The sequence below is a fragment of the Limulus polyphemus genome, unplaced genomic scaffold, assembly GCF_000517525.1.
Source record: "Limulus polyphemus unplaced genomic scaffold, Limulus_polyphemus-2.1.2 Scaffold753, whole genome shotgun sequence".
NCBI lineage: Eukaryota > Metazoa > Arthropoda > Merostomata > Xiphosura > Limulidae > Limulus > Limulus polyphemus.
The window spans coordinates 178500-188044 of NW_013666363.1; the positions used below are offsets into that span (position 1 = coordinate 178500).

The 9545-nt window shown below is 32.7% G+C and overlaps 1 pseudogene; it reads left to right on the forward strand.

Moving 5' to 3' along the window:
• Positions 1–9545, forward strand: part of LOC106460327 — a 198834-nt pseudogene that overhangs the window by 175754 nt on the left and 13535 nt on the right.

A 9545-nucleotide genomic window follows, 5' to 3' on the forward strand; every position in this document is an offset into this window, starting at 1 on the left:
TTTCATAAGCATGTCACAGAAAGAACTTGACAATAAAATATATATATATATATATAATTAAAATTTGAAGACATACAGATACTGTGCCTACACCTATTACTCCTTATAACCCATGTTTCTTTACTCAGATTACCAATTAGTTTGTTTTGTTTTTGCAGGAATATAGCCATTTGTTGAGATGTAGTGGTCCTTATCAATCACTTTTGCAAATGATTTAGTTTTAAGCCAAAATCGTTGTTATAGAATGCTACTTCATTATTTCCGATAGCAACAGTGACTTGTATTATTAATTCTATCGGGTATATATTATTTTTATCCTTTCTAAGCTTTAAAGAAATTTCACCAATATTTTGTTTATTCTTAGTTTTAAGTCCTAATCTAGTTTTATATGTAATGTAAGTTATATTGACCAGATGACATTTGTTTACATTTTGTACACGTCTTTCTACAGTGCCTTGCAAAAGTATTCACCTCCTACCAATAATCACATTTTGATGAAATTCAAATAATATAAATATTTTTTTAATGAACTTGTATTTATTCAAAACTCTAATGATCAAACTTAACACTGTTATGTGTGAAGGAGGTTGAATGTCAGCAAAACCTGCAAAGAAAATATATAAATTGAAATTTGCTGATTGCATAAGTATTAGCCTCCTAAATCAGTATTTGGTGGAAGCACTTTGGCAGCAATTACTGCTGTGAATCTTTATGGATAGGTCTCTAGCAGCTTTTCACAATTGGTTGGTGTAATTGTTGTCCATTCTTCCTGGCAAAATTGCTCTAATTCTGACAAGTTTGTTGGAGATCGTTGATGTACTGCAATCTTAAAATTTCCTCATAAATTTTCTATTGGATTCAAGTCAGTACTTTGACTCGCCACTCCAAGACATTCACTTTCTTCTTTTGAAATCATTTCAGTGTGACTTTGGCCTTGTTATTCGAGTCATTGTTTTGCTGAAATGTGAATTTTCGACCCGGTTTTAGATTCTTGGCTGACTCAAGCAGATTTTCTTCTAGGATTCCCCTGAACATTGCACCATCCATCTTCCACTCAAACCTGAAAAGCTTCCCAGTCCCTGCTAATGAGAAGCATCCCCAAAACATGATGCTGTCACCACCATGCTTGACAGTTTGAATGGTGTTGATTGGGTGATGTGCTGTGTTGGACTTGCACCAGACGTAACTCTTTGAATTTAGACCAAAAAACTCAATTTTTGTCTCGTCCGACCACAAAACCTTCTGCTACATGTCTGCAGTATCAGTTACATGCTTTGTTGCAAACTCCATACGAGATTTAAGATGATTCTTTTTCAGTAATGCCTTATTTCTTGCCACTCATCCATACAGGCCAGCTTTGTGTAGGGACCGATACATTGTGATGTATGAACACTGACTCACATCTCAGACATGGAAGTTTGCAAATCTTTCAAAGTCACTGTTGGTTTCACAGTGGCATCCCTAACCAGTTTCCTGCTTGCCCGGCTGCTTAGTTTGGAAGGGTGGCCTGATCTGGTTAGTGACTGGGTAATATGATGGACTTCACCGTACTCAAAGGAATAATCAGCAACTTTTTTTGTAATCTTCTCCTGATATGTGTTTCTCTACCACTTTATCCCTGACTTGTTTGAAAATCTCCTTCGTCGTCATGGTTGGTTTGTCGTATCACTATGTGAGTTGTGGCTTGAACAGATGCATTTATTTTGAAGTTAGGTTACATCATTTTGATTATACACATATGAAACAATTACACTAATGTTGTGAACTTTCAAACTAATTTTTTGCACCTGAACTAATTTAGGATTGCCGTAGCAAAGGGGTTGAATACTTGTGCTGTTGAGAATATTCTCATTTTCTTTGAAAATCTAACTTACTTACATAATATCAGCAGTTTTTAGCTTTCCCAGTTTGGTGTAAGTTGTGTAGATTCCAAATATAAAGTCCCATTTAAAAGTTTTATAACTGCAAGCTCAAAAGGCAACAAAATGTGGAACTTTGCAGAGGATGAATACTTTTGCAAGGCACTGTGCCTACCTTAAAAAAATTTCTATAGCTTTTTCCATTTTTTTATTGTACGTATCTCTGTTCAAATCCACGTTTTAGATTGAGCAGCAAGTAGGCATCAATATCATCATGGTAGGGATCGATGAATGCTTATTTGAAAACATGTACTGCGAAGGCAGCTGTACCAACGAACTGTTTGTCGGAAGTCATCCTGTGGTCGTCAATGCCAACAAGACCTCATTTGTTGGAATCAACAGTTGGGTGAAACCTGAGTGTAAATGTGGTGCTCGACATTTCTCAGAGCCAGAGACTTGTAAGAAATACCCTCCCACATGCCTTAACGGAGGAAGATGTGAAACCGCTGGGAGTGGTGTAAGGTTAGTTAATTCTGGATTGGTTAAAATAATAAAAATATTTATAGTCTAGTTGGCAAATTTTATGACTGAAATATTAAACTATAATCTATTTTATTATTCACAAACTTTTTTGATAAATCTTACAAGCATATAAAGAATGACATATACAGTGCATGAAATATAACACAGATAAATATACTTATAAAAATATTGTGTGTGTGTGTTAACGAGAAACTGGGCGTTAAAACTGGTACAATGCTGTATCTTATAGATGTACCTGCACAAAAGGATTTACTGGCCCGCAGTGTCAAGAAACTACTCGTTATTTCAATGGAAATGGTTGGGCTTGGTTTCCTCCTCTTCAACAGTGTGAGAATTCCCACTTTAGTATCGAATTTATGACTAAAACTGGTAATGGTTTGATAATGTACAATGGACCCATTTCTGATCCTGACAATAAAGAGGAAGGAGTGCAAGATTTTGTGTCACTAGAACTCACGAATGGAAAGCCAAGGCTGCTTATAGACTTTGGCTCTGGTACAGAAGAAGTTATAGTTGATGTTCAAGAGCCATTAAATGGTGGAGTTTGGCATAAAGTGGATATATTTTGGGATAGAGAGGTACATTCTTTCATAAAATTATATATGATATATTTGACAAACTCCTTTTTTTTATGGCTATCCATGATTTGTAGGTAAATAGTACACTTGTTAATTAAGTGCACTTAATAGAATTGTTCTGCCATCATTGCAGCTTTTAATTACTGCACTTATCAATTCTAGAATTAACTCAGGTATGCAATCGCTAAATAAATATTTTAAGCATCGTCCGATAGGTTGTTGGCCTAGTTTGTTGGATTTTGTTTGAAATTAATCACAAACCTACACAATGGATTATCTGTGCTGTGGCCACTATGGGTATTGAAACCCGGTTTCTAGCGTTGTAAGTCCGCAGACATACCGCTGTGCCACTAGGGGGCTGTTGGCCTAGAAAGATAGCTTATGCTTACGTTGTAAAGCTAATAAGTGAGATTTCAGTAAAACCTAAGTTTATATGTTTCGATAATCAAATGAAGAAGACCTCTTAATTATAGTAAAAATATTGAAAATAAATTTTGCTCTTTTGAGACCTCTCTTTACGGACAGTGATAGACATGTTTAACTTCATAACTTTAAACTGACCAAATTGCCAAAACTTAAGTCTATAGGTTTCTTACATTCAGTTAAAAGTTCAGATTTCTGATAAAACTTATCTTTTAACTTCAGCCCTAAGTCTAATTAATTCTGAAGTATAAAGGTTTAAGACTTACATTAAATCTATCCAAAATTAAAATTAACTCTAAATTTACTTAAACTTAAAATTTATTGTTTACTTAAAATTAATTAAACATTGAAACTAAAATATTAATTAAATCAAATTCAAACTTAATTTTGTAGATTTATAATTCTAATTTACGTTTTAGCTTCAAGTATGTTTTAAACTCGGTTAAATTTAAAACTTCAGATTTTCCTTAAATGTCATAATAACAAGTTAGCTGCTAACTGGAAACTTTAAGTCCATTAAATTATTAAGACAGTATAATTACTCTGAATCCAATTAAGAATCAAGTTTATAGTTTTGAAACTATGGACTTTTCTCTAAATAAAATTTCAAATTATAGCTGCAAGTTTCCTCTGAATTAAATTGAAAGTCAAAATTGTAGATTTATTTGTATTCGATGGAAAATTTTAAACTGCGTGTTTGTCCTAAAATCAAACTAAAATTCAACACTTTAAATCATTTAAAACTAGAAAAAAATTTACAGTTATACTACGTTTCTAAATGTTATTAGAACAACAAAGAAAAAGTACAAGTCCATTTAAAATTAATATCTCAATAAACCTAGTTAAATGCAAACCTGTCGTTTTACTCATAATAAGATCAAATCATAAGAATGAACAATTGTTCTAAATTTATCCCTAACTTTAATATTTAAATTTGATTAAATCAATTTGAGAGGTAAAATGCATATTTACTCTAAATACAGTTATAACGTAATTCAAATCCATTAAAAGTTGAAACCTCAGAAAATATCACAATCACACTTTAAAACAAAGATATATGGTACTGTAGTCTATATTTCTCATATGATGTCTAAAAGCACAGTATACATAATTGAATTTTTACAAACAATGCATTTCACACAAAAACAAAAGCGTTCTTTGAGGTAAAACGGCGTTATTGTACAAAGATTTTCCTTCTATTAAAAATCCTCAGGTGCTACAAGCCTGAGGATTTATAACGTTAAAAATCGGGTTTCGATACCCGCTGTGGGTAGAGCGCAGAGAGCAGATTCCGAAGCTCCCGTTTAGCAACAAACAAACTATTAAGAAAGATTAAGCCTTGTATACTCAGCACTCCTTAAAAAAAATTAACTGTATTTAAATATTACTTCTTTTTTTTTTCAGAATGTACGCATGATGGTAGACAACTGCATAAATTCCCAACATACGATTACAGATCCACCTACTTCGGACAGATCCAAATGTGAAGGAAAGAAAACAATTCCTCCATACAATGAGTATCTTAATGTCAATGGCCCGTTACAGCTTGGTGGAGTTCACCACAAAGAACTAAAATACAACCGAAAATTTAAACACACACGTCAAGGATTTGATGGATGCATTAAAAACGTTATTCACAATAGTGAGGTAAGAGTTGTATATGTATAGATACACACTTAAGTTGGACATCACAATAATGAGGTAAGAGTGGTATATGTATAGATACACACTTAAATTGGACATCACAATAGTGAGGTAAGAGTGGTATATGTATAGATACACACTTAAGTTGGACATCACAATAGTGAGGTAAGAGTGGTATAAGTATAGATACACACTTAAATTGGACATCACAATAGTGAGGTAAGAGTGGTATATGTATAGATACACACTTAAATTGGACATCACAATAGTGAGGTAGGAGTGGTATATGTATAGATACACACTTAAGTTGGACATCACAATAATGAGGTAAGAGTGGTATATGTATAGATACACACTTAAGTTGGACATCACAATAATGAGGTAAGAGTGGTATATGTATAGATATACACTTAAGTTGGACATCACAATAATGAGGTAAGAGAGGTATATGTATAGATACACACTTAAGTTGGACATCACAATAATGAGGTAAGAGTGGTATATGTATAGATACACACTTAAATTGGACATCACAATAATGAGGTAAGAGTGGTATATGTATAGATACACACTTAAATTGGACAATATAATGCATAATTTAAGTTATTTTTAGTATTTTCTTTCTTAGTCTGGCTGTAAATAAGGTAACTTATCAAAATGAATTATTATTGTTTATTACATCATGTAGGTATTGTGTTTATACAGAATATATTTTACAATCGGCGTCTGAGAAACAGAATAAATTAGAAAAAAGTTTATGCAAGTATTTAATATTTTTAATGCTAAAAGATTACAAATTTGGCTTATGGTGTGCATAATACGATGTTAGCACTGAACTTTAATATTATGCTAATTATAAGCTACTTGATAGTTTATTACATGTTAATGTTGAATACCTATCCAGGTTAAGTAGTTAGCACACAGGATCACCTACAAAACTTGTAATGTTCTCAAAACGAGACCCAAAACTCGAGCGCTTTCGAATAGTTGACTATTCTTCTTCAGAAAAAGAATAGTAGGATATCTCTTTCACATTTTTGTCTAGTTACCTTTAATATGTCCAAAGAACCTGACTTTATGAATGGAATTGCTTCTGATTTTGCCTGCTGACCATAGTTACACACACACACACTGTCATTTCCACTGTAAGAAACTTCTGTAAAGGACAGCGAGATCTTTGAATATATCTTAACATTCTTTACACAGACACGTAGGTGACAGTTATAAAGACCTGATTAAGTAGACCAAATACATCGAAGTTTCATCGGACCTGATGCAAATGTGATCGAATGAGGTTGCCGTGATCCCAGTTTCTTTGTGTTTTTTTTTTCTTCATAAAAATAGCCGTTTATATCGAGGCGTAGCTAGAAGCTTGTGAGATTTTGGTTTTTGAGGCCTTCATTAACTTTAAATTATCCTTTCTTATCTTATTTATAACACCAGAAGGTATGCCCAGCTCAATCGCAATAACTTCTTTGGTCGGTAGGATCTCTATCGTAAACGTGGCCTTAACTTTGCCGATGAAGATAAAATGTTTCTTCTGACTGGATAGGGGTTTCATTTCGGATGGCGTTGCTGTCCTAATTGCTCTGCAATGTGACGTGTTCCTCTCTTATGGAGAACATTGAAGACTCACATATTCAAAATGTTTCCTTTGGCTCCATATAGTTTGAAATGCTTGTTGTATGAATATTTCCCAGGGGAAAAACTCTTAATTTCTCATCATTAGTTCTATCCCTGGCGACATTGCCCTGTCGAACGGTCGGAATTTCACCGTGAACCACATTTGCATACCAAACACGTTTGTTGCCCATGGCACTACGCCTTCCATCTGCGGAGACACTCCATCGAATTAGTATATAAAAATTATTCGCCTAATGTGCAAGTAATCTTCTCTGTTACATTCTAGAAAAAAAAACTATATTTTATTAAAATAACTGTAATTAAGTATAAAATAAGAAATAACAGTAAAGAGAAATATCTGAGAATAATTATAACGTTTAAATATTCTCGTGAGGCTTATTTATTTCCCAAAAAATATGAAAAAATAATTCAAATTATTTCATCAGGTTGAGTTTCTTTTTTAACTGAAAACTAAGATGTTACAATTAAAAATAAACGTCATAATTACGTAAAGTTCATCGGAATGTTGTTATATATATATATATATATTGCAAAATGAACAGAAGAACATAATTTCATTATGAATATCATTTAGTTGTACGATCTTGCCTTTCCTGGAAGCTATGCTAATAGTGAAAGAGGATGTTCTCCAGCTGAAAAAATGTGCTTTGATAAAAAGATTACATTAGAATGTGAAAACGGATATTGTGACTCGTCATATCAAACAGCTACATGTGTATGTCTCCCAGGCTGGCATGGACCACGATGCGATAAATGTAAGAAAGATCATTTTTACTAAAATTAAATTTCTGAAAGTTTCGAAACTTTTATAAACCTAGGTTTCATGGTTTCAATACGTGTCAAGAGTTATATAGAAATATATTTCGCGTATGTTTTTGTATGTTGTTTATTTAAAACAGAATTTTAACATGCTCCTCATGGTTTATGCAAACACGTCCATAATTCAAATGAAAACGAACACATTTTTTGTACTGGAAGGGTACTTTGTCTATAGACAGGGATTTGTATAGTCTGTATTAACAGTTCTATTGTTCAACCTTTTATTGGTTAAGAACCGTTAACCCACTTAACAAGCCGTTAAATCAATCTCAAAATTTCTGTCTATGTAAACCATGTAACAAACCTAACAATGGCTGTTGTGCAAATGTGTGTATTTAAACCTTATTTTTTAAATTGGATATACAGTTTGATTTTGATAAGATTTATTTAATATGCTCATTTGCTCATACTACTGCAGTTCAGTAGCAAAGACGAAAATAATGAAATGAGATAGAGGTATCTATAAACATTTTTAAAAAACGTTTATCATCTGAACAATATTTACAATGGAATATTTGATTACATTGTTTTCTGAAACTTTAAAGACAAAATTAAAGCATATTGTTATATGAAAACGATTGGGGGGGGGGACCTGTGATGTAATGTCGTTTTTTTATTAGAATATGATGCCAGGAAGGAAAAAATATAATAACACCTTGTTTTAAAAAAAAGTAAAACGAAAGATCAATTTTGATATTTAATTATTTATTGATTTTTTTTCAGCAACTCAATCGAAAATGTTTCAGCAAAGCAGCTATATCAAGTATGCCCTTTCATTCGCACCTGATGCCTTTAAAACAGATATTCAACTCCAGTTTAGAACTCGACAGAAGCACGGTGAGCTCTTCAGAGCTACCAGTAAACATGGTCGAGAGTACTTGCTGCTAGAGGTAAGTATGATTTCGAGAGTACTCTCTGTTGGAAGTACGTATAGCGTCTAGTGACTCGGGTTCGAGAGTACTCTCTGTTGGAAGTACGTATAGCGTCTAGTGACTCGGGAGAATTGAAATTTTGGTCATCTCTCTATTTAAGTGAAAACTTTATTTGTTTATTTATTTTTTACTCAAAGCAGTACTTCTAAGGACATTACGAAAATGTTGTGAAAATCAATGAAACGAGAGCTTGCAAAATGGCGTTGTTCTTGCAAAGAAAGTTAGCGACTTGGAAGAGGTTTTAAAAACAAATAGCTCATCTATTTATGAAACATATATATATATATATATATCTTTTTAAATAGTGCTTTAGACGTGATAAAAATGGTAAATAGATAAACTTTCATTTTCACATTATGTATTAAAAATAAAATGCTCACGATTTACCAGAAACAGTTTTTATTCCGATAGCTTTATTTACTGTACAATGACTCGATACTGATAAAAACAGATTTGGGTCTAAACAAGTTTATAATTGTTTCAGGGAAAATGTTTGTCCACGAAAAAAAGAAATATTTTTTTCAATTATTATTCATAAACAAAGTTAGAGAAAAATACAAACAATTGTTGAATAATAAGTGGAATATTAACATAAAACATATATCGATAAAATTCCTCTAATCCATACACATAGCTGTCGATGATGTTTTTGATCCTAAATCCAACAACAGCTATTGGTATTGGAAAAGCTCAGTTAATTAAGAATATGCTTAAGAACTGTATGTTGTGATAACCCGTACATATAGCTCCGTGATGTTTTAGATCTTAAATCCAACAACAACTGCTGAGATCCGGCAAGCTTAACCTGATTTGGGCTAAGTATAGATGTTTTTCTCTTTACGATTTTCACAGTAAATTTTCCAATCTAAACAATTCGACCATTATTGTGTTATTTATGAGAAACTTAACCTTACGTTGAATTGGATAAATAGAGTTGTTTAAACATTTGTTTAACAACAAGTAAAAGCTTGGAATGGTCTATTCTTTCATGGGGGGGGGGGTCTGTGAGCCAGACTAGTTTCGGAGAATTCCTCTCCTCATCAGTGACCCTGGACAATACCACTACTTGTTGTTAAGCAAATGTTTAAACAACTCTATTTATT